The sequence below is a fragment of the Lissotriton helveticus genome, chromosome 7, assembly GCF_964261635.1.
Source record: "Lissotriton helveticus chromosome 7, aLisHel1.1, whole genome shotgun sequence".
NCBI lineage: Eukaryota > Metazoa > Chordata > Amphibia > Caudata > Salamandridae > Lissotriton > Lissotriton helveticus.
Window position 1 is genome coordinate 9,554,523 of NC_136068.1, and position 25,388 is coordinate 9,579,910.

The following is a 25,388-nucleotide window of genomic DNA, read 5'->3' on the forward strand; positions in this document are numbered from 1 at the left end:
GTATTCCTTCATCACTTGACTCTCAGTAATAGCGTAGGTCGAGAAGTCTAAGGCGTCTAAGGGGGAAGGTAGATGCTGGGTATGAACACAGTCTCACAACTCATGATATGTTCAATAGCAGCAGTAAATGATTGTTAGGTCAAATCCTTGCTTTTATGAAAAAAGGAGTATTTATATAAAAGGTCAAAGTATAACATGGCATACACAAACATTATGCACAGTCCCATGAGGTTGGGGCTCTAGCGTTCGAAAGACAGGTCCTTGAGTCAACCTTCCCTCTCACTACTGGTAGTAGCTATTCCTCATTTACTATAGGTGACATTCCGATGAAGCCCCCCTAGTAGTCGGAGTCTCAGGAGTCCCACTCTGACTCTTCCAAAAAAAAAAAAGTGTTCCAGCACCCAAAGCCCCATGTGGCAGAACAAGGTTCTCTGGGGCCTTCTGGCCTTGTGATCAGTCTTACCCGCTCCTACAAGGGTTGCGCTGCTGGAGTACATTGGAGCATTTCTGCCTCAGATGTTGCAGAGGGCTGGAGCAGATACTTATGGTAAGTAGCAGTCACAACTCTGATGAGGAAGACTATGATGTCCATGGTGATTTTCTGCAGTTACATAGTAAGGGCTTCATTTATGAGACTCCTTGCGCCTGAGGAACGTCACTTTTTGTGATGTTCCGTGGAGCAGAAGCTTGGGTTCAGATCCTATGTTGGAGCTCAGGAATGCACTGGTCACCCCGTCACCCTCTCCCTTTTACAATGGCTGAACCAGACAACATCCCTTGTTACTCACGGTGGCTCCAATTGGCATGTGTGTTCAAAGGCCTTACTCCGCACACTGGTAAGAGCCCGATCAGCACAGCAGTAAAGTCCTCTTCACAGCAGTCCCTCTAGCAAACTTGGTCCCTGGCTTCACTCAGCATATGGACTATGCCCCCATTGGCATTCCATAGATCTATATGGTAGGCCCCTTTGTCAAACGTGTTGCTGACTTCAATCGACACATGGGCTATTCCCCAATTAGCTTGACATTAAGGTTCACAGCGGACCCCTTTGGTTTACACGGGCACCGGCTTCCCTCCACACATGGGCTTTGGCCCAATCGTTACAGCTGCTGTCTCGTCACTTCTTGCTGTTGGGATCCACACAATAGGGTCCACATCTGGAGGTTTCTCCTTCGTAGTGCTCTCCTGTTCCTCATTGGGCACATTGGTCTTGCAAAGCAGGCAAGAAATGGTGCTCCAGGTTCCAGTTGCAATTGGTCTTGGATACCCAGTTGGGAGGCTGGCATGCCTTAGCCTCAAATCCTGATCACAGGCAGAAGTTTTGCAGAGCTGCCCTCCTCAACAGCCCGACAGGCTGCTTGACAGTTGACAATTTTGGAGGACTCAAGCTCCTCTTCGTATAGTCTATTTACAGACACAAAATGTGATTTAGAGTGTTTGAAGTTGGTGTTTGGGGGTCTGCTTCCCTTTGAAGTGCCCACTTATCTGGCCTGTACTTTCTCTAGAATTCAGTCTGTCACAGCAGGAGTGACTACAAATCTGGCAGCCCCACAACACAGGCCATGGAAGTGACTAAGTGTGTCACACCTGGATGCCAGCCAAAGTGATATGTGTAACAAAATGTTACTCTGGGCTCGAGCTTTACTCTTTATGAATCTTTTATCAGCACCATATCCTCCCTAAGTTGTGCACATGCACCTTTCTAGTGACCCATCCCAGAATCCAAGAGCAGTTTGAAGTGTACTGAAGAGCCTTCTCTTCTTCCTCCAGGGTGCGGTGCACTCGGCTCTCAGAAATGCAGCAATTCACAGATCTGTCTGAAGAAAGTCCTCTAGCATTCAATAACAAAAGGAGAGGTAGGGAGAATGAGGCACTCTCTTAGTCCCCGGTTAGTTATACAAAAACAAGAAAAGAGAGGTCAGAAAGTCCTCTAGCTCCATGTGCTCCTCCGGTCAGTCATGTGTCTCCCCAAATGAAATCCAGTGTCTTCCATGCACTCTGCCATCATTAGGCACGCATACACACATCACATCTATGCAACCACACATCACTACATACTAACTTGACATAGGCTATGGGTAAGTTAAGCACATGGCAGTGGAGATTTACATGAGAGAGCATGAAAGCCTCACTACAGTGACACAGATAAAGTACTACTCGCTTCTGGTGATCACTACAATCTTTGATGCATGGACTGCTTGTCTGTGCCTTTTGTTTAAACGTACTTCAACGGACTTAAGGTATCACGTTTTGGAGTGTCAGAGAGAATGGGAGGATCAGTAGAAGCAGGATTATGGTTCCTGATGCATTTCAAGATACTGCTGGTGTTGATTCAGGTTGTTCCCGTGCATCCTGTTGGTATAGTAATATCCCTACATGGTATGAGTGAGTACCCAAGACCTGACGGCCTCCTTGCATCTGTAGCTAGCAGCCTAACTGGTACTTTTGACCCTGGCATTATGCTAATATTGCATGTGGGCAGTGGCCTTGTACTGTCCTTGACAAGGTGAGATACTGTGCTGTGGCCTATGAGGCGAACCACCTGTACCCTCAAAATGAACAGAGGAATACTGCGCCTGTTGTGAATTTAGCATGTACGGAGGTGGTGGCATCATTTGAGTTTTGTGATCATATATGCTTGACCAGATCAATATAGCTGTCATTGAAAGTGTTGTCTGATCTTTCTCGTACATAGTTCTGCTGTTATTTTAAAACACACAGCCTTGCAGTGACATCCTGTATGTATGTATGTCACAGTGTGCGTACATGAACAGTGTAACACGTGTGTAGTAGTAGAACTCAGTCTGTATATATCAGCTTAACCACGGTGCAAATCCCGCCATGGTGCGGTGGTTTAATCAAGCGGGCGGGGCCGCGTCGGCCAACAAGTGTACACAGCACTACAGAGGTTGTGCTCGCGACGGCCGTTGGCCGACAGAAGCAGCAAAGGAATCCATTTTGATGCCCCTTGTTTAAAATGGCTTAAAATGACGGAATATTACAACATTCTCTGACAGTGGCAGTGTATAGCCTGGATTCCTGTGGCCCTCGGTGGATATCCAGACAGTGCTACTGTTCACAAATTAAATTAAGTCTTTATTAGCAAGGACCTGCTCATTAGTTCTTCCTGACCAATGACATTTGGAAGATGGTACGGATGAAGGGTGGACCGAAATTTCTGCTGTTAAAAACAAGGACTTTTCTAGATCAGGCATGCCCTTTTGTCTATTTCTGATTGCTGCTTCAGAGGGGCTGACGGAAGTGAGATGCAGAAACCTTACAATTCTCTATACATGCTGTCCGTTTGGAGACCACCCCATTGCAACTTTCTGTGGAAAAACGTACTTTACATGAAGTTGTGTCTGGAGAGCAGCCTTAGAAGAACACTTGGAAGAAAACCACACTAAAACAGTTCTAACGTTTGATGGTGGATCCACATTGCGGTCAAAAATATGCCTATGAAAATGGAACCCAGACGACTGCGCTTTGTTCTAGCTCCGAATTGTCTAAGACCAAGGAAAGGCATGCTCTGCAGAGTACTCAAAAGGCTACTGGGAGACCAGGGTTGCTCACTGACTAATAGAAAGCATCCGAGAAGTGAGGGGTTGTAGCTTGAAGTCAGCTCTTTTTATTGGATGATCAGGGGGTCTGCCTAAAGCCTACAAACGTGGCTGCCTATGGAGAGGTAGAAGGGATGTGCCTGGTCTTGCAGGAGGAGAGACTGCCCAGATGGACTAGTCCAGCATGTTCCTGGCTGGGCAAACAACCATGCGCGCCTGAGTGGTACTAAACCTGGCAGATATTTGGCAGCCACCGGCAACCCCAGAACACGGCCTATCCCTGCTGACGAGGGGTGATACCCCGAAACACGTGTCCAGGGATGGCGAAGACAGCGAAGATAGCAGAGAATCGAAAGAAGATGCATCGCGGAACACGTAACTACATTAACCATAGTCCTTAGGGGCGATACCGCCGGTGTGTGAGTAGTGTGCGACCCCACCCCCATTTGTAATCTTAAAGCTCCCTTGAGCAGTTGGAAGACAAGCCTGGGACCCCGCACCTGCGCACCTGAGTGGTACTAAACCTGGCAGATATTTGTCAGCCACCGGCAACCCCAGAACACAGCCTATCCCTGCTGACGAGGGGTGATTCCCCGAAACACGTGTCCAGGGATGGCGAAGATAGCAGAGAATCGAAAGAAGATGCATCGCGGAACACGTAACTACATTAACCATAGTCCTTAGGGGCGATACCGCCGGTGTGTGAGTAGTGTGCGACCCCACCCCCATTTGTAATCTTAAAGCTCCCTTGAGCAGTTGGCTGACGAGCCTGGGACCCCGCACCTGCGCGCCTGAGTGGTACTAAACCTGGCAGATATTTGGCAGCCACCGGCAACCCCAGAACACGGCCTATCCCTGCTGACGAGCGGTGATACCCCGAAACACGTGTCCAGGGATGGCGAAGACAACGAAGATAGCAGAGAATCAAAAGAAGATGCATCGAGGAACACGTAACTACATTAACCATAGTCCTTAGGGGTGATACCGCTGGTGTGTGAGTAGTGTGCGACCCCACCCCCATTTGTAATCTCAAAGCTCCCTTGCGCAGTTGGCTGATGAGCCTGGGACCCCGCACCTGCGCGCCTGAGTGGTACTAAACCTGGCAGATATTTGGCAGCCACCGGCAACCCCAGAACACGGCCTATCCCTGCTGACGAGGGGTGATACCCCGAAACACGTGTCTAGGGATGGCGAAGACAGCGAAGATAGCAGAGAATCGAAAGAAGATGCATCGCGGAACACGTAACTACATTAACCATAGTCCTTAGGGGCGATACCGCCGGTGTGTGAGTAGTGTGCGACCCCACCCCCATTTGTAACCATAGAAAGTAGACTGCCTGAAAAAACTAAGCCATGAGCTGCAAGTGCTGTGGAGGGTCACCTAGTCTCTCTCTGTAGTTCCTGGCGAGAACTGTGGAAGTCTATGTACATCAACATATCAGCCTGAGGTAGCCATTATCAGCACAGATCAGGGCTGAATCTACCTTGATGTGTGTATTGGCTGACTTCTATTCTTTCACTGATCATTTTTAGGGAGCCATATATGTCTTTTAGGATAAACACACCAAGAAAGTAGGTGTATTTTCCATCTCTCTCCTTCTCTCCAGCATGTGTTCCTCCAAATGCCCTCCCCATACTTGTTTTTTCCTTGTGAAATTCTGCCCCACCCCCTCAAGCAATGTATTGTTGCCACCCATCTGTGTTTCTACCCATTCCCAGTGTTGCTTCACTTTCACTTGCTTCTCACTCTCTTGTGTGCTTCTCCCCGGCTTTAGTATTCTTCTCACCCCACTAAATGCTATGTGTTCTTCTCAGCACATGTGCTTCTCTCCCAGAATAAACACGTTCGGCATTGACCCAATGCCTAGATCCCGGCGAGCATATCTCGAGGACACGGAAGTGCTTGCTGTGAGCTTATCTCCAGACGAACACGGTTTTGTACATAAAGTATGCACATTTAACGTTCATTTTTTTTCTTTATACGAGTGGACCATTATGCCATCCGGCATTATCAGATTGTCGGTAACATGATACGGTCTATCTACACGCCGGTTCTTACTTTCTTTCCTTTTTTCTCACCACGTTGGTAGCAGCACGGTTCGATAGCGTTGTCTCACGGGCTTATGACTCTCACGGGTGCTTTTTCTCAGATGATATCGCGGATTTAACCTTAAAGCATGCACTTTTCCCTTTTTGGAAGCGCAATGAACTAGAAATCACAAACTGAATTAAACTAATAATAGTTGTATTTAATATGTTGTGTTAGATAAATATTAAAGTAGTTCACATCTATATGTCCAAGAGACTGAACTGGTCCTGTGTTTTTCCTTTATAGACCCCTGAGGAAGGGTTGTTTTTGTGTTGACCCGAAATGCATTGGGTGATGTAGAAACGTATCAGACATGATGCAGGAAATCATGAAAAAACAATGAATTACAGAATCATCATGAATAAAAGAGCAATTGATTAATCTACAAGATGAACTTTGGAATGTGTTTTTTGCAATGAAAATATGTTTGTGAAGAAACAAAACAGTTTCAAGTACAACAAGCGCAAGCCTTAGTGACTGGAGACTCCTTTCACACGTTAATGCTGATTTTTACAGGCACCGCCAGACACGGTGTGACAGGCGTTTGCGCCACATCCTGAATTTTTTGAGTTGGATTATCCTTTAACCTTTTGATAACTGCGAGTGCACAGGGATACTAAAATATTGTTATAACTTCCCTCCCATACCCCATGTTGCACTCTCCATCGTGTAATGTTTCTTCACTCCTTCTGAACATCCACTCCACCGTGTGCTCCTCCAAGACCCCCTACTGCTGCAGTCCTTATTTTTAAAAATAATTGCAACATGGTAGAAAATGTTTCTACTTACTGATTCAGGTTGTGCCCAACATCTTGGATCGCTAAATAAAGAATTAAAGCAAATGAAGCTTGCATCATTCAATTGGTGTGAACATGCATTCCGAAGTATGCGTGTACATATGTCATCAGACATGCTCAAGCGAATAGCGGTCACCACTCCTTTCTCATCTCCACAACTGTTATTCTCCATCTTACACAATCCCTTTCATTTCCCCTCACCTTTCCCTCTCATTGTCTCACCCCAACTCTTCTCCAGTATATTATTCTCTTCCTTTATTTTTTATTTGGCTATATCTTTTCTTTGCCTCTCCTTTGTTTCCAACATCATATTTTGTCTTTCTTTGTCTCCGCTCTGCAGTCTTCTTGTTTTACCCCCTTTTTTCCTCCCCTCCTCTTTCTTATTGTCGCCCACATCTCAATTTCCTTTTTCTCATCTTCTTCTGCCTCTGCCTTCCCATTAGCCCTCATTTTGTATATCCCCATCCCATATTCTTCTTATTTTTACTTCTGGACACCTCTACTTCCCTTGCTCTTCTCTTTCTCTTTCTTGTCCATTCCCACTTTATCTTACCTCTTTTTCTCTTTCTCTCCTCAATCTTGCTCCAACTCCTCTAACTCTTTCTACCATTTGTTCTTTTCTATCTCCTCTTCCCGTCTCTCCCCTTTTACCTTCTTGCCCTCTGCTCTGCTATCCTCCAACCTCCCTATCTTTCTCTGCTTCCATCTCCTTCTTCTGCTTTTGCAGACCCTTTGACTTTTTCTTACAGAGCTCTTTTCCTACCCTCTTCCATTTGCCCTCTCCTGACCTCCTACCTACTATCTCACCCTTTGTTCTTTCTATTCCCTTCTACCTTTCTCTTCTCTTACCTTCCCCCTCTTCTTACATCACCCTCTAATCTACTGCTTTTCCTTTCTTTCCTTCTCCTCTCTCTCCCCTTCCTTCTCTTTCTTCCTTATCTCCCCCAGGTTTTCTTTTTTGTCTCCTCTTTCAGCCCGCTGATTTCATCTCCACCTTATTTTTCACCTTTCTCTCCGTATTGTCTCTCCTCCTATTTTCTCCATTCTCCTTCTGTCTCCCTCTTCTCTCTGTGACAACTTCTTTCTTATGCTTCTTCTGTCCATTTATTCATTATTTTTCCCCTTTCTCCTTATTTCCCATTTTCTCACCTACATATTTATAGTGGTCTTTCTCCCTCCTCTCATTCTGTCCCCTTCTCTTTTATCAATATTTTTCATCCTTTGTTCTCATTCAATTCTCTTTCCAGTCTATCCATCTGTAGATCATCCGATTTCTTATTTTTGTTCTAAAACAGACTTCATTTCATTTTTAATGTACCTCCCATGGTAATTTCTAATCTCCCTTTTCTTCATTCTTTTCTCTTCTTTACTCCCTTAACTCCTTTTCTCTCCTACTCCTCTTTAATCTCTTTAAATGCATGTTCTTTTCTACTCTAAACATTCTTGTGACTCTCCCTCCAATACTGTTTTTGTCCTCACTTAACCTCTTCTAATTTCCTCTCTTTCTTCTCTCCTCCTTCCACTTGATTCATCTCTTTCCTCTCATCCCCTTTACTCTTCTTTTTTCCTGTATCATTTCTTCTGTGTTCTCCCCTCTGCTCTTCTTCCTTCACTGCTGTATACAATCTTTTAATTTTCTTCTCTTTCTCTTCATCCCATATTCTCTTCCTTCTCTGCCCTCCGACTATTTTCTCCCCTCTATCTTTTGTTTTTATCTTCACTCATTTATTTTCTCTTCATTCTCTTTTACCCGCTACCATTAACTTCTCATCTGTGCTCTAATTTCCCCTAAGTGCACCTCTCCTGAACTCTCTGTCTTGTGCACTATATGTTTCCATCTGCTTACTATACTTCTTTCTTACCTTCTGTCAACTTCCCATGTGTACCTCCAACTTCCTGATCTGTATTAATGTTCTTGCTCCCCTCTTCATGCCTCTTTACTTGCCCATTCACCACCATTTATATTCTCACCTCAAACCTCTCAGTTCTCTTTTCTACTGACCTAAGAACCAAATTCATTCTTCCTCCTTGACACTCTCACAAAGACGACATCCCTTTAATGCCATAGTCATTAAGATAGACATTTTAGTAGGGATATTATCACACATGGACAATCACAATATGGCCCGGATGCCGCCACCCCCTCCCAACACATATCCCCAAGGATGGGAAGTCGGACAATAGTTGAACTTTTGGAAGGCGGGAGGGAGTCACCCTCCCGGCCGTATTTATTAAAATATGAAACAAAATTTAAAACATTAAATAAAAGTTTCATCATTATGCATTATGTACAATTTGTCATTTATCACATTTCGATATCCTGAAAATGCATACACTCTAATTCAAATTGTACATCCTAGCATTAAGGGCCAACGGCAAGGTCTTAACCGGTGTCAGATCCCTACTACCAAACTCCCGCCGTCACTGTGTGAGCGGCGCATGCGCAGAGGGCTCTACCCTCATTGCCAACTGTAACTTCCCTTGTCGTGGTGGGGGCCCCCTTTCTACTCGACGCCATCTTAAGGGTCGTCCGAGTTCCCGTATGAGGTCTCTGTAGGAAGGACAGCGTGGACTCTCCCCCCCAACCCCACACTCTCTATCCGCCGTCGCGGCTATCCGGCCCCCGGGAAATTTGTAAGGAGGGGCATATAACCGCCTCCCCCCCTGGGAGGGGCCCATGGCCATCTCCCCCTAGGCGCACCATCCTTAGTGGGTGCCGCCTCCCCGTGGAAGGGGCCAATGGCCGTCTTCCCCCGGGCGCTCCCATCCATTGTGGGTGGCGCCCCACTCTAGGGACCTTTCAATTACTGCTCACCGATCATGACCTTACCGCCCGACAAATAAATACGACAGTTGTTTAAGTACTAAAAGAAAAAATTTCACCTCATTTTACTGTTACTGAACTTTTTCCTGCAAGAAGAAATTTCTCCAATGCAAACCAAATCTTTATTCTCAGAGTTCCATCATACACTCTACCAAGGAAAAAAGGCCTATACTTTCATCACTCAGAAACCTTTATTTTCCTCCAAACTTTTGCTATCAGGGGCTGGTGGGTGGGTCAAAATTGCTGCTTGTTCCGTCGAGGGCTCACGAGCAACGAGTGGGTGCAGCCTTCCGATCCGAGGAACAAGAGGACGATCTTCTGGATTCCCGCTCCTTTATCCTTCTGCGGGAGGGCGTGTACCCGTCCCCGATACGCCTACTGGGCGTGGTCTTCCATCGAGGTGTCTAGGACAACCCCTCTCGGGCGGGGGAAGGCGCGCCCCGGCCACGCCGCTTTGGGCATACCAGCCGGGCAACGCCCACCCCGCCCAAAATGGTTTCACGGGAGGTTCGGGCACCCATCCATACGTTCGGGGGGACCGAGCGGTCGCCCCTTTCCATATGGCCGGGATGCCGCCACCCCGTCCCAACACATATCCCCAAGGATGGGAAGTCGGACAATAGTTGAACTTTTGGAAGGCGGGAGGGAGTCACCCTCCCGGCCGTATTTATTAAAATATGAAACAAAATTTAAAACATTAAATAAAAGTTTCATCATTATGCATTATGTACAATTTGTCATTTATCACATTTCGATATCCTGAAAATGCATACACTCTAATTCAAATTGTACATCCTAGCATTAAGGGCCAACGGCAAGGTCTTAACCGGTGTCAGATCCCTACTACCAAACTCCCGCCGTCACTGTGTGAGCGGCGCATGCGCAGAGGGCTCTACCCTCATTGCCAACTGTAACTTCCCTTGTCGTGGTGGGGGCCCCCTTTCTACTCGACGCCATCTTAAGGGTCGTCCGAGTTCCCGTATGAGGTCTCTGTAGGAAGGACAGCGTGGACTCTCCCCCCCAACCCCACACTCTCTATCCGCCGTCGCGGCTATCCGGCCCCCGGGAAATTAGTAAGAAGGGGCATATAACCGCCTCCCCCCCTGGGAGGGGCCCATGGCCATCTCCCCCTAGGCGCACCATCCTTAGTGGGTGCCGCCTCCCCGTGGAAGGGGCCAATGGCCACCTTCCCCCGGGCGCTCCCATCCATTGTGGGTGGCGCCCGACTCTAGGGACCTTTCAATTACTGCTCACCGATCATGACCTTACCGCCCGACAAATAAATACGACAGTTGTTTACCTACTAAAAGAAAAAATGTCACCTCATTTTACTGTTACTGAACTTTTTCCAGCAAGAAGAAATTTCTCCAATGCAAACCAAATCTTTATTCTCAGAGTTCCATCATACACTCTACCTAGGAAAAAAGGCCTATACTTTCATCACTCAGAAACCTTTATTTTCCTCCAAACTTTTGCTATCAGGGGCTGGTGGGTGGGTCAAAATTGCTGCTTGTTCCGTCGAGGGCTCACGAGCAACGAGTGGGTGCAGCCTTCCGATCCGAGGAACAAGAGGACGATCTTCTGGATTCCCGCTCCTTTATCCTTCTGCGGGAGGGCGTGTACCCATCCCCGATACGCCTACTGGGCGTGGTCTTCCATCGAGGTGTCTAGGACAACCCCTCTCGGGCGGGGGAAGGCGCGCCCCAGCCACGCCGCTTTGGGCATACCAGCCGGGCAACGCCCACCCCGCCCAAAATGGTTTCACGGGAGGTTCGGGCACCCATCCATACGTTCGGGGGACCGAGCGGTCGCCCCTTTCCATATGGCCGGGATGCCGCCACCCCCTCCCAACACATATCCCCAAGGATGGGAAGTCGGACAATAGTTGAACTTTTGGAAGGCGGGAGGGAGTCACCCTCCCGGCCGTATTTATTAAAATATGAAACAAAATTTAAAACATTAAATAAAAGTTTCATCATTATGCATTATGTACAATTTGTCATTTATCACATTTCGATATCCTGAAAATGCATACACTCTAATTCAAATTGTACATCCTAGCATTAAGGGCCAACGGCAAGGTCTTAACCGGTGTCAGATCCCTACTACCAAACTCTCGCCGTCACTGTGTGAGCGGCGCATGCGCAGAGGTCTCTACCCTCATTGCCAACTGTAACTTCCCTTGTCGTGGTGGGGGCCCCCTTTCTACTCGACGCCATCTTAAGGGTCGTCCGAGTTCCCGTATGAGGTCTCTGTAGGAAGGACAGCGTGGACTCTCCCCCCCAACCCCACACTCTCTATCCGCCGTTGCGGATATCCGGCCCCTGGGAAATTAGTAAGGAGGGGCATATAACCGCCTCCCCCCCTGGGAGGGGCCCATGGCCATCTCCCCCTAGGCGCACCATCCTTAGTGGGTGCCGCCTCCCCGTGGAAGGGGCCAATGGCCGTCTTCCCCCGGGCGCTCCCATCCATTGTGGGTGGCGCCCCACTCTAGGGACCTTTCAATTACTGCTCACCGATCATGACCTTACCGCCACAGACCGGATGGTTGACCGACCATCCGGTCCCCCTCAACTCCTCCTATAGGTCATGCTTCCTCAAACCTCTCAGCCATGCAACCCAGTCTCCTATGAGTAAATCATTCCCCTCCCTGGACAGGTGAACCCCATCGTTCAGATACATTTGGTCACCCCGGATACACCCATGTGGAATGACATGCAACTGTGCAGAACGGAACAATCTACCAATCTTATTATTGACCCGTTTAACTGAATGGTTCAGAGCAGACACCAAAAGGCCCCCCTGCCACCTCCTTCTAGGAATAATGTGGGACCAGGCAATCGTGCACCCCGGGACTCTTTTAGCCAACCAGCTAACAGCCGACAAGATTCGTTCAAGTAACACTCGTCTACCCAGTGTCACCAAATCATTGCCTCCCAGGTGTACTATTGTTAGAGCGCGCGAGGTCACCCGACCAATAGTTTTCGCCGTTTCCGGCTTCAGGGCCCATATACTTTTCAAATCACCATATACATCGATCAGGTGACTTCACGAGCTCTACCAATTTGGTGTGTGTGTGTTCCCTGCTACCAATTCTCAGTGCACCCGACTTACCATCCACCGATGCGGGTGCCTAATGACCACAATGAATCAGGGAGCTAGCTGTAAAGAAAAGCAGCAAAATACAAACCCAACCAATAACATTCAAATACTGTGTAAATGACCACGGACAACTGGAAGTTTTAAAATGTTTATCTAAAGTTCAATATTTTCTTGCATGAGATACAGTAAAATAAGGCAATCAATAACCAAGAAAATGTAAATCACATATGCATAAAGAAATAATGGCAGAGTAATCATCAACGTACTAATAAAATGTAACGAGAAAAGATACTTATACAAGTCAGTATTATCTAAAACAGTGATAGACTAAGTGTGTGTGATTATAGAAGAACTTATAATGAATAACACGCTTCACTCAAGGTGAAAAGGGCCTTTGAACAACCTAGGCAATGAAGTTCTAGACCATATCAGGAAATGACACACTGCTATGCAAAATATAATTTCTAACAAATGAGAAGACATAGGAATCACTTTGCAAAGATTTAAATGACTTTCAATATTTGCGGAAAGGCATGGAAAATATCACATATGCAATGTTGAACTTTATTGAAGCAAAAGTTAGAAATTCAGAAGGTGCAAGAATTTCAAGAGATTTCAGAGCAGTATTTACCTAGAAAGGTGTGGAAACCAAACCCTGGCCACGGGTCAGTTAAAGACAGGAAACCCTCAAGGAAGGATACCCTCAAAGGACAGCAGGTGCAGAATGGACACCCAGGACAGGACAGGATACCCTTGGAATAAGAATCAGGACAGGACCTCAGGACAGGACAGCAAACCCTCAGGACAGGACCCTCTTCAGGACAGGACCGGAACCCACAGTTAGGAAGCAACGCCTGCGCTCCACCCGCTCTGCAGATATCGATCAAGACCCCGATTGGGTCAGCGAACTCCCAGCTAAGTGCCTTGTCTGCACTTTAAGGTTCAGTAAAACCTTAGTCTATGGTCAAATTCGGACAGAGTGCACTGCAGCGCTCTGTATCTTCAGTCGCCTATTGAGTGCGTTGGGTCAGTGACAGGTCAGCTAAACCAGACAAGTCGGACGGTTCACTAGGTGAACCCAGGGTAGATATACAGTTTTGGGACAGTGTACCACCCCCCAATGTTGCAAAGTGTCAGAATCCCTCAATTTCGATTGGTCCTAAGGTAGGATTTGGGTAACACACCAATCACAATATGCGATTTGAAGCCTTCATTTACATATTTTGGGACCGCCTAGCATGTTTGGGTTCCCATGAGCTAACAGTAGCACATCAATACAATGTAACATATAAGAAGCCACATTCGCTGTTCTCGCAGGGCAGAGGTGACTTTCTCAGGAGCATCTCGCCCATCACTGCCAGCTGGCTATGTTCCATTAGCCAAGGTCCCTCGTGCTGCCGAATGTCGCACAGGCGCAGAAGGGACCTCCAATATGGCTCTCCTCTCACTCAGACCCCCATTGCCCGCGGTACATGAAAAGTAAGCGAAAACAAATTAATACATAATAATGTCATTATGAAAACACATCACAGGGTTTGTACTTTTAACTCATCATCAAGAAATAAACTTATGCAATTTAAATGTTAGCTATATTGACACGATCACAAGAGCAGTGGCACGAGCAGTACCACATGATAAGCACAGCTATGAATTACGCATGCGCATAACTTTCCCTCCACTTCTGCAGACGCGTCAGGACACGTGAGTGTGGCTGACGCATGCGCAGTAACTAAAATACAAGCGGCGGCCATTTTTAGAGGACATGGATTAATTTCATTAGAAATACACATAGGCAAGCGTCTTAAACTTTACTCAATCTTAATATAAACGTTAGTAAAACATACACGGGTTACCTTATTACACATAAATGAGGTTCTTGATTTCGGCAAGCCGCAAAATATGCGAAGCTTTGCTTCATCAATCCCCTCTTTGATGATATTTACTATCATCACAAATTATAATGGAACCAGATGCCAACTTTCTTTCACACTTTATAAAGTTCTATTTCTTCCAACAATCGCTCTAACTTTTCTCTTTCAGTTTTAGCAGGGTGAGAAGTCTTCACCTTTTTGTATATCTGATCATTCACTTCCTCTAATTCAATCTCATCCACACTTCGTTTCACCCCTCTTGCATTAACCTCGTGCTTTCTGGTGCGCTTGCGGTATTTACAGCATAAGAAAATGGAAAGTATAATAAAACCTATAATACCAATTGGCATCAGAATTTTGAATAATAAGCTTTTACCTATGCCAGCAAGCCAATGACCTACATTTGAAAGACCATCTACCAGTCTCTTCCAGGCACTATCAACCTCGAGTGGTTTGAGTTCCTTTGCCAAATTAGTAATGTTTCTCACATATCTTTTGATCTGTACACTTTTGTCCGGAATATAAGTGCAACAATGTTGCGCCTTCAACATCCGGCAGACTCCGCCCTCTTTCGCTAATAAGGTGTCAAGAGCAAGTCGATTTTGTAAAACCATTGATCTGATCGCAACCATTTCGGTATTGACCAGCAGAAATCCATGAGCTGTTTCAGTAGACAGCACATCTACTATAGTAGACAATTTGCAAATTCTGTGAGTGTTCAGAACCACTCCCACTCCAGGTATCAGTGCACTGAAAATACTACCCATAATTTCACCTATACTTTCTCTTTTACTACGCACTAAGCCATTAGTATCTCCATTGCTTCCAGCTTTTCCATTCACATGGTATATTTTCGGGAAAACAATGCCAAAGTAGCAGCTTCCATACCAGTGATCCGGCAATTTGAAATAAGCCTTGTCCCCACAAATATAAAAAATTCCAGGAAACACAGGCTCTGACCCATTTTTGAAACCCCAACCTCCAATTACCTTGTAATTATGTTCGCATTCACTGGAACCAATGAAAACATTATTATAATAGCTAGTCTTCTCGCGGTGAAGACATAGCTTGCCTTTCTTTTCAAAATCCAGCAACAGAGCAGGACCCGCTCCACCAGATGAGGTGCCTTCCATGTTTTCTGCCCACTTTGGCTTTTTCTGACTTTCGTCATTAGCCTTCTTCTGAATTTTAATTCTCCTTTTCTCTGCCATGTTCAGGAACATCTTTTCCTGCTCACGCAAAGAACAAGTCAAGTTATCTCTGTGTGCATCTGCTATGTCAATGTTCCCTATAGTCAGAAAGTAGTCTCCCATATATCTTATGGTGTCAGTTTTGGTATGTACAGGATTCAAGTTCCCACGTATAGGCAGTTCAGAAAAGATCACGTCATTGTTAGAGTAATAATACTGTAACGGTCCCCTTTTGTAAAATAAACTAGCTAAAATGCTACAAAATAAACTAGCTAAAATGCTACAGGAAATTCCATAAGTTAATGGCAGATGATGGTATGTCACGCCTTCAGCCACAGAGGTAGGTAGCTTCATGCAGACATAGCAATCTTCAATTTCCATAGTCTCTACATAGTGTATTAACAAGTTTGCGAAAACATTCAAATGTGTCCTGTTCTTCATGCCATGATAATGTAGTCCTTTCTCATCTGATGCTTCTAAGTCTCGTTTAGTTTGTCTCAATGCTCTCTCATGTCTTTCTACACTCTGTGTTGTCAGCTCCTCACTGTCAGTATTTACAACTTCAGTAGGGACAATGTTAGTATCTTTACTTACAGCAAAGGGAATGAAAATTGTTAATCCTATCCAGATAACTATCAGTACTACTACACTACATATACACACCTTGCAACACGTTTTAAAACGGCTGCAACTAGGACTACCATTCACTGTTGAATCAGACATTTTAGCTCAGTAGGAGTGTTCTCACCCCTCCCTTTTTACTTTTTTTTTTACACAACTAGCTTACTTTGTGCAAATTCACGGTGGTTCGTCTTCTTCTTCAGCTGAGTACTCTGGGACAGGTTCTCCGTCGCTCACGTCAGTTATATCAAGATCTTCAAGTTCTTCCAAAACCAGTGTCCATTCAGGAGACTTGTACTTTTTGTTTTGTCTTTTTATTCGCTCACTCCTTCTTTTGGAAGAGTCTTCTTCTTGCTCTGCTATCCGAGCACTTCTTCTTGCCTCTGCACGTTTTTCTTCCACTGTCTTTATCCTAAGTCTCAATCTTTTTACAAACCTAGGCTCAAGGTTGTTTCTTTTCTTTAGTCTCTTAGTCGGTACTTGGACTTCACTTTCTTTTCTTCTTCTCTTGTTCTCTTTATCTTGTGGTAATTCTTCTCCACTTTCTTCTCCTACTTCCCTTATCTGACTAGTTCCAGGGCTAGCATCGAATTCTTCTGCCTGGTTGCTAATCTGGCCTTGTTCAGGAATATTTTGTTTTTGGCTTTCAATTGTCTCTGTTTCTGTTTCTGTTTCCTGAACCCGTTTTTCTAACCCTATCTGATCCTGTTCAAGCACTTCGATCTCTTGATTTTCTTCTGCTCGAACTATTACTCTATGTCTAGTCTGTCCCTTATCCACATCAGGAGTTAATGGAGGAGTATCGAACACTTGTTCTGTATCCTGCACTTGTTCAGTATCAGGTACTTGTTCAGTCTCAGGTACTTGCTCAGTATCGGATATTTGTTCAGTCTTATTCACTGGATCTGTATCAATCACGTGCTCTGTCCCTGTCTGACCTTCTCCTTCCTCAGTTTTGATTTGAATCGCAAGTGGCTGAGGTTCTTCGCCTGTGCCTTGCTTTTCCTGACTAGTCCACTCTCTACCTTCACTAAGTCGTTCTCTTGTTCTGATAGGATCTTCGGTCAGATCAATCATCGGTATCCATTCTTCTGGCCATATGCTTGGCAGCTCGTCTTCAGCTACTTCTGGCTCAGTTTCCTGGACCTCTTCAGCAGGCTGGTTTCTTGGCAGTTCGCAGTCAACTACTCCTGGGCCAACGTCTGCTGTTCCTGCAACTTGACTGGTGCTGGGCTGCTCGTTGTCAGTTGCTACTGGTCTGGCTTCTTCAGGGTCCTCTGCTGGTTGCCCTGGTTCTTCAAATCCTTTGTCTGGCAATACCTTCTGGGTGTGTCCGGCGTGGATCCACTGGGGAACACCTGCGACTTTCACTGCAGTGGTTGTCACCAGGATTACTTGGCGCTTCTTTCCCCACCTGGGTGCCAGACAGCTTGATCGAGTGTGCTTCTTTATTTTAACCCAGTCTCCTGGAACCAAGTTGTGGAGAGGAGTCGTTGGATTAAGGATGCCGTCGTCTCCAATCTGGCGAGAGATAGAACGCACTTGGTCACCCAATCTTCTGCAGTATTCAAGCACCAAATCATCAGTAATACTCAACAGTTTGCTTCCTGGCACCCATGCTTGTCTCATCACTCTTCCCATAATGATTTCATGGGGACTTAGGCCTGTCTTGCGGTCTGGAACACTTCTCAGTCCCATCAGGACCAGGGGCAGGGCCTTCACCCAGTTCATGCCAGTAGCATCTGTCAGCTTTGCTAGTCTGTTTTTGATAGTTCCATTTACTTGTTCCACTATTCCAGAAGCCTCTGGGTGGTATGCACAATGGAGTTTCGGCCTTATTCCAAAGGCCTTACACAGTTCAGCCATTATTTCATTGTGGAAATGTCCACCCTGGTCTGATTCAATAATGTATGGTATGCCGAACCTAGGTATCAGTTCTTTTAGTAAACACTTCGCTACTGTCAGTGCGTCACTCTTGGGAGTAGGGTAAGCTTCTACCCATTTTGAAAATACGCACACAATGACAAGGACATATCGTTTCCCTTCACAACGGGGCATGGTGATGAAATCAACCTGTATTCTTATAAAGGGACCCCCTGACCTCCCAATCTTGCTCAGTTCAACCATTGTCCTCTTGCCTGGGTTCATCTGTTGACATGACAGGCACCTCTGGCAGAGGGACTCTGCTACCTTCCTGAATTTCTTGCTGTACCAAGTCTGTTGAAATACCAGAATCATGGCATCCCTACCAATGTGTGATCCTTCATGTATTAATCTTGCCATTGTGCCAAGCAAGTGTCGGGGTAACACAGGCATACCAGTTGGGCCCAAAATCACACCATCCACACGCCTCGGTCTACACCCATCCTCCTTCCATTTCTCTCTTTCTTGCCAAGGAGCCGACTCCTGCCATTCTCTCACCTCATCCCATGTAGGCACTTCCTCAAACACCTGAAGCTGGCAGCTGGTTCCTGGCCCCCCTCGTTTTGGATTTATAATATATCGATCTTTGGCACACCATTGAGCCACTCGATCAGCATAATCGTTTCCCAGTGATACTCTGTCCATGCTCCTTTGATGAGCAGCACATTTTACCACTGCCAGTTCTTTGGGCAACTGGATGGCCTCTAAAAGGTCATGAACAACCTTTGCATTCCGAATGGGAGTACCTGAGGAAGTCATGAATTCCCTCTGCATCCATAATTGGCCAAAGTCATGCACAACGCCATAACAGTACTGACTGTCAGTATACACTGTTATGCGTAAGTCCTTCCCAATTTTGCAAGCCATTATCAGGGCTATCAATTCGGCTACTTGTGCAGACTTGATGTGATATAGGTAACCTGCTTGTTCAATTTTTTCAAAAGATACTACTGCATAAGCAGCACTCAAGCCTCCTAATTCATGTCTTAGGCAGGAACCATCCACAAACAGTTCTTTATCATGCTCAGGCAATGGTACTTCTTTTATGTCAGGGCGTGGCTTGGTACTGAACTCTGTCAGATCAATACAATCATGTTCATCATCATCCCCACCTTCCATTTCTGAAGGGTCGGGGAGTAAGGTGGCAGGGTTCAGAATACCGCACCTAAAAATACTCACATTTGCTGCACCCACAAGAATCCTCTCGTATTTAGTCAGCCGACTAGGGGTGAGATACTGTGTTTTAGTTCTGGTCAATAGAATTACCACTCCATGTGAAACATAGACAGTCACAGGATGTCCCATGACAATGGACTCACTCTGTTCCAAACTTGCACAGGTAGCAGCTACTGCTTTCAGACAACCTGGTAACCCAGCAGCTACTGGGTCCAGTGTGGCAGAGAAATAGGCCACAGGCCTCCTGGTTGTGCCATGTTCCTGAGTCAGGACTGACAATGCGCAATTATCGCGAGTGTCACAGAAAAGGGAAAACTCTTTTGAATAATCTGGCATTCCCAACGCAGGGGCTGTACACAGACAGTTTTTCAATCTGGTGAAAGCCATTAGACTTTCATCGTCCCACTGCACAACATCTGGCATTCCTCTCGTGGTCATTTTTATCAAGGGCCTGGCTAAGGCTGCAAATCCCAGAATCCACTGCCTGCAGTACCCTAATACACCCAGGAACATTCTGACTTCCTTTTGCGTACGGGGCAACTGCATCTTTTGAATTATTCTCACTCTTTCTGAAGTGACTTTTCTGACACCCTTTTCTATCTGGTGTCCCAGATATTTCACTGACTTCGCACAGAACTGTAGTTTGTCAGGGGACACTTTATGCCCTTTCTCACACAGGTGATTTAGGAGGGCAATGGTGTCCACTACACAGTCCCTGTGACTTTTAGACGCCAATAGAAGGTCGTCTATGTACTGCACTAATACAGAGTTCCCAGGTAATGTCAAAGTCTCTAGACATTTCTTCAAGATCTGATTAAAGATAGAGGGGCTCTCTGTATACCCTTGAGGGACCCGGTTCCAACAATACACGTGACCCTCGAAGGCAAATGAGAAAAGAAATTTGCTGTCGGGGTGCAGGGGTATCGAAAAGAATGCATGACACAAATCAATCACAGTGAACCACTCAGCATCCCAAGGAATCTGGTACAGAATTACTGCAGGGTTCGGGACAATAGGGCAGCAAGGAACTACAATCTTGTTAACCTTTCTCAGGTCCTGCACTACCCTATACTTGCCACTAGGCTTTTTGATGCCCATAATCGGTGAGTTGCATGGGCTGCTCATCACTTCTTGTATGATGTTTCCTTCCAATAATTTTTGTATCTCCAGAGTGACACCTGCTTTCACTTCAGCATTCATTCGGTAGGGCCTAGTGTTAGGATATACTGCATTGTCCTTGATGGCTATTTGTATGGGGTCCACATCTTTCATCAAACCCACATCTTTTCCAGTGAAATCCCACACTTCTGGCTTTACGGCTTCCTGTAGTTCTTTGGGCAAGTCCTGCAGGGTCAATCTTTTAAGTTCTGAGTCAGGTCTAAGCAACAATAATTTATAAATGCCGTCTTCATCTGGGGTCTGTATTTCGACACCCTTTGGTGTGCAAAAGATGGTACAGTTCATTTTACACAGCAAATCACGTCCCAGTAAATTTACTGGACTGGTGTCACAGACTACAAATCTATGCATCTGTTTAAAATTTCCAATTGAAATCTCCATTGGTTCGGTAACAGGAGTACTAATCAATTGATTAGATACACCTACTACTTGGATGTTTTCTCCCGAGAGGGGCAGGTTTGGAACGTCCACTGTTCTTACAGTAGAACGGGTAGCGCCAGTGTCCAACAGAAAGGTGACATCATTTCCGTCAACCTTTCCTTCAATATATGGTCCAGACTGGTCTACCGGCAAGGAAGCGCCAAGTACGCACTCCTCGTCCTCCCCTCTCAGGCCCCGTCAGTCCTGATCATTACAAAGGAAGGTATCATTCAGCAGATACTGCGAAGTTGCTGTATTTCTGTTCTCCCCGCTTTCCCAAACCTCTATCTCTTCATTTTCTGCCTGTCTTCCCCTGTATACCTGTTTGGGTGCTCGAGGCACCTGAACTGTTTTTACCTGGGGTTGAGTCTTTCTTGGTCTTTCTTTCTGCGTCTGTGGAATTAAATCAGGAGTTGTCTCATTAACATCGACTAATTGGGGACACTCGTTTCGCCAGTGTCCAATTTCGCCGCACTGATGGCAGGGAAATTTTTTCATAGCCTCTTCCCTGCTAAATTTGGGCCGGGGCTTTCCTCCACCCCCTCCCCCAGGACTTTTGTTCTCAGCATTTTTAACCATGTTACTCAATTGTTTTTCCTGCTGTTCTGCGAGCTTCACCTGAGCCCACATAACCTTCTCCTTAAGGGCCTTTTTCTTTTCTGCCATCTCGTCCTCGCAGTACTTAGCGTACCGCAGGACCTCATCCATTTTCTTAGTATGCCAACAGATTTTATTGTCTTTTATCCACTGACAAATTTCAGGTCTTAAACCATTTACAAACCTGTAAATAAAGTGTGTCATATCCTTCAGGTCAATGTTGTCAATACCACTGTATGTTTTAAATACCTGCAACAACCTCTCATAGAAGGAATGCACTGTCTCGTCCCTTTCCTGTGTTGTTCTATCTATTTTTGTCCAATCAGTTTCCTTGGCGGGCACCTTTTCTTTCAAGTGCTGAATTACCTGCTCATATTTTCGCATGACTTCCTTTGATGGCTCCCCTGTGTCCTTGTCTCTGGGATACTCTTCACTGGGCCAATTTATGTTTATTTTACACTGGGTCCATAAATCTACTGGAACCACAATGTCGAAAAACCCATCCAGGTCTTTCCACAGACATTTCTGTACCTTCACGAACCTTTCCACCTGCCGGTACCAGTCAACTGGTTTCTCTCTTAATTTTGGAAAATCGTTCGTGAAGGACACAATATCCTGCCTAGACCAGGGGACATGCACATATTTCCCTCCTGGAACTTCGCGCATGGGGCATAACTGCTCAGGTTTTTCTACCTCCCTTAAAGCAAACTCGGGAGTCACTTGTCGGGAGCGAACCTCTTCCCTCTTTTTCGCCCACCTGTTTCTCCATTTTTCCACATCTCCCCATTTCTGCAGTACCCCCATTAATTCTTTAATCTGTAGCTTCTTTCCTGCCACATTCAGGTGTTCTATATCCTTGTCTGAGAAGTCTGCTCTGTACGGTTTCTGTAAGGGCTTGGATTTTGAGATATCTACCCCCATACTAATTGCTGTTTCGGTCAGTTTTTCATGGAGCACTCTGGTGTTCCTTGTAAAGCTTTTACATATGAACGACAATTCTTCCTCAGAGTAGGTATTCAATCGATTCAACCCCACGTTTCCTGCCATTAATTCTTCTATTTCAACCCTCAGCTTGTAGAGGTCTAAAGGCTTTGTTTGCGGAGTCTGCTTTTCTAATTCACGACTCCAACTCTCAATTTCATCCGGAGTTACCAGAGAGACATTCCTAGTACCTGTTGCTGTCTCTAATTTAATTTCTTTTGCATTAAAAGGATTATACCTCTGCTGTATTCCCTTTCCGGTCTGTTTGTTTGGCAATTCCAAGAATGCAACTTCAGACTCGCACTCACTGGACTGATCATCTATGATGATTGGTTCCTGTCTCGGTGTTGCTATGACTGGGGTCATGACTGGAGTAATCGGATTTCCCTGACCATTTCCGTATAATGGGACCACCGGTCCAATAGTTACTGGAATAGTCAATGCCTCAGGACTGGTATTTATCTGAGAAATTTTCTGAATTATTTCTGTTCTTTGTCTAGCTAGAGCCTCTTGCTCCTTTTCCACTAGTACCCTTCTTAGAGTTGTGTCATGTAATATCTGTGGGGTCAATGGAGGAGTAAAACTCGGGGCAGTAGGCGGAGGAGTAAAACTCGGGGCAGTAGGATGCGTTTCACTTGGTCCTCCACCATAATTTGGTTTCGGGAATAAAGTTCCAGTATTAAAGGACCTGCGCTCTTCCCCATATGGAGGTTGAACAAAAGGCAGTCCTGAATTCGATGGTTTCTCTTCGCTTTCATACAAGGGTCTGGGGAAAAAGGTTTTTGTACGTGAATATTTTTCTTCCTGACTTGCGGGCACTTTGGGATATATATCCCTTGTTTCCGCCAGTTCGGGTTTCTCAGGATAGGGTAATACTTGACCACCCCCTCCCAGTCCCAGGGACCTGTCTTCTTCTTTTAGGAAGGGGCGTCGGGGAACATCTCCTACACTGGCAGGTCGGGTTCCCTCACTGTAAGGTGGCGGACTTCTGGTACAGATGTCATCTATTAGTTCATCATCTGAATCCCCTAGGGCCCCCCAATGCTTACATTTTTCAGTACTTTTCCCCCCCGCTGCAGGGTTATGACATGCCGGCATCATGGGAAACAGACCCTCAACAATCATGCTCTGCCTCCACTGCTTCATCCTTTTATCCCTGGACTCCTGTTTCAGCCTGGGGTACCACTTGGTCAAACCCTTGTCCATTCGGGGTCTTTCTCTTTCAAAAGCCTCAATCTCCCATTCTTCTAATGCCTCATACTGCGTTAGTCTCGGTCTGGGATGCAGTTCATTCATTCGGGTTCTTAAATTAAATAAGATCCTACCATTGAAAGTACCATCTAACGGAAAAGCCAATACTCCGTCATCTTTTGTATATTTCACCCAATTCTCCAGCCACACACAGGTATTGTACCCTCGGTCAAACATCATGAATGAGGCGGGAGTATTGGGTGCTGGGACAAGAACACCTTCCCTTGATTTAATCGGTTTGTCCGTTTTAAAATAATTTTTCACCTTATTTACAAGGGACATTTTTCTCTTGGTTCCGTACATAATATCGTATCTGTTAGCCTTCCACTGATCCCTTTCAAACCCTAGATGCCTTGGATCAGGTCGCGTCTCTGTAGTCCGCGAGTGCCACATACGACTTCTGCGCTAACTGTGTTTACAAACCACCTCCAATCAGAATGCGCTTCAGAAAATCGTGCAACCAATGGGTGCGCGACACAAAATAAGCTCTGCCAATGGGTGCGCGGCCCCTTCGTGAGACAGTTCCCACGCTCCGGCGCTCACCCCTCCTTTACAATTTCAGCTCCGCTACCCGCCCGCTGTTTCTACCAATCCCAGCGCGGCACAGAGTGACGTCAGAGGCGCTTCGCGACTGACTCCCTCCCTTCACAAGGTAACGGAAACTTTCTTACTTTTAAAGTGCTCAGTGCTTGGTTATTTTACAACAAATACACATTCGCCACAGTGCTCAAGTGTCTAGACAGAGTAAGAATTCTATTACTGCAAGTAAACTACTTCCATTTACTTTTCACTCGCTGCGGGCAGATCTCTTCCGCCTACCCTTCACTCTAGCATCGGTGAACCTGTTATTCCCCTAAAACTCATCCACTTCTTTCCGGGATATGTTCCGAGTTTAAGGTTTCTCAGCGGACCCCTCTGCTTTCACGCTAGCTCCGAGGAACCTGCTACTCTTCCGATGTGACCCTTACTAGGTTACGCCACTATGGGAATTTTGCCAATGAACCCCGTTACTGTCATTTATTCACACATGTATTCAGAAAAAAACCCTAGTTAGTGCTTCCCGGTTATCCTAACCTGCACCTAACTTTCCTCGAACCTGTGACCTCAGGACAATGGATTCTATTCACCACTTGCCCTTTCAATTCCCCGGGGAGTTCGGACAACACTTAACGAGTCGATTTACAAATGCATGGATTAGTACATATAACAATATAAGAACAAGAATAATGACAATACAAAAATTCATGAATTTCAGCAGCGTATTCACAAGAGAGTGATCAGTTCCCTCAGAACAGCCGTTCTTTTAGCAGCAATAAAATAGCAGCTTCCGACTTAACTAGTCTAACTAGTCCCTGCCTTACTCTCAACTAGTCCCTAACCATCCTCTAGCTACCAGAAAAACTGTTAGAGCGCGCGAGGTCACCCGACCAATAGTTTTCGCCGTTTCCGGCTTCAGGGCCCATATACTTTTCAAATCACCATATACATCGATCAGGTGACTTCACGAGCTCTACCAATTTGGTGTGTGTGTGTTCCCTGCTACCAATTCTCAGTGCACCCGACTTACCATCCACCGATGCGGGTGCCTAATGACCACAATGAATCAGGGAGCTAGCTGTAAAGAAAAGCAGCAAAATACAAACCCAACCAATAACATTCAAATACTGTGTAAATGACCACGGACAACTGGAAGTTTTAAAATGTTTATCTAAAGTTCAATATTTTCTTGCATGAGATACAGTAAAATAAGGCAATCAATAACCAAGAAAATGTAAATCACATATGCATAAAGAAATAATGGCAGAGT

General features: G+C 45.7%; 1 protein-coding gene across 2 annotated transcripts in view; it reads left to right on the forward strand.

The window, feature by feature from the left end:
* Nucleotides 1–25,388, forward strand: part of LOC144766566 (uncharacterized) — an 844,102-nt gene that overhangs the window by 777,854 nt on the left and 40,860 nt on the right. The window lies entirely within an intron of this gene.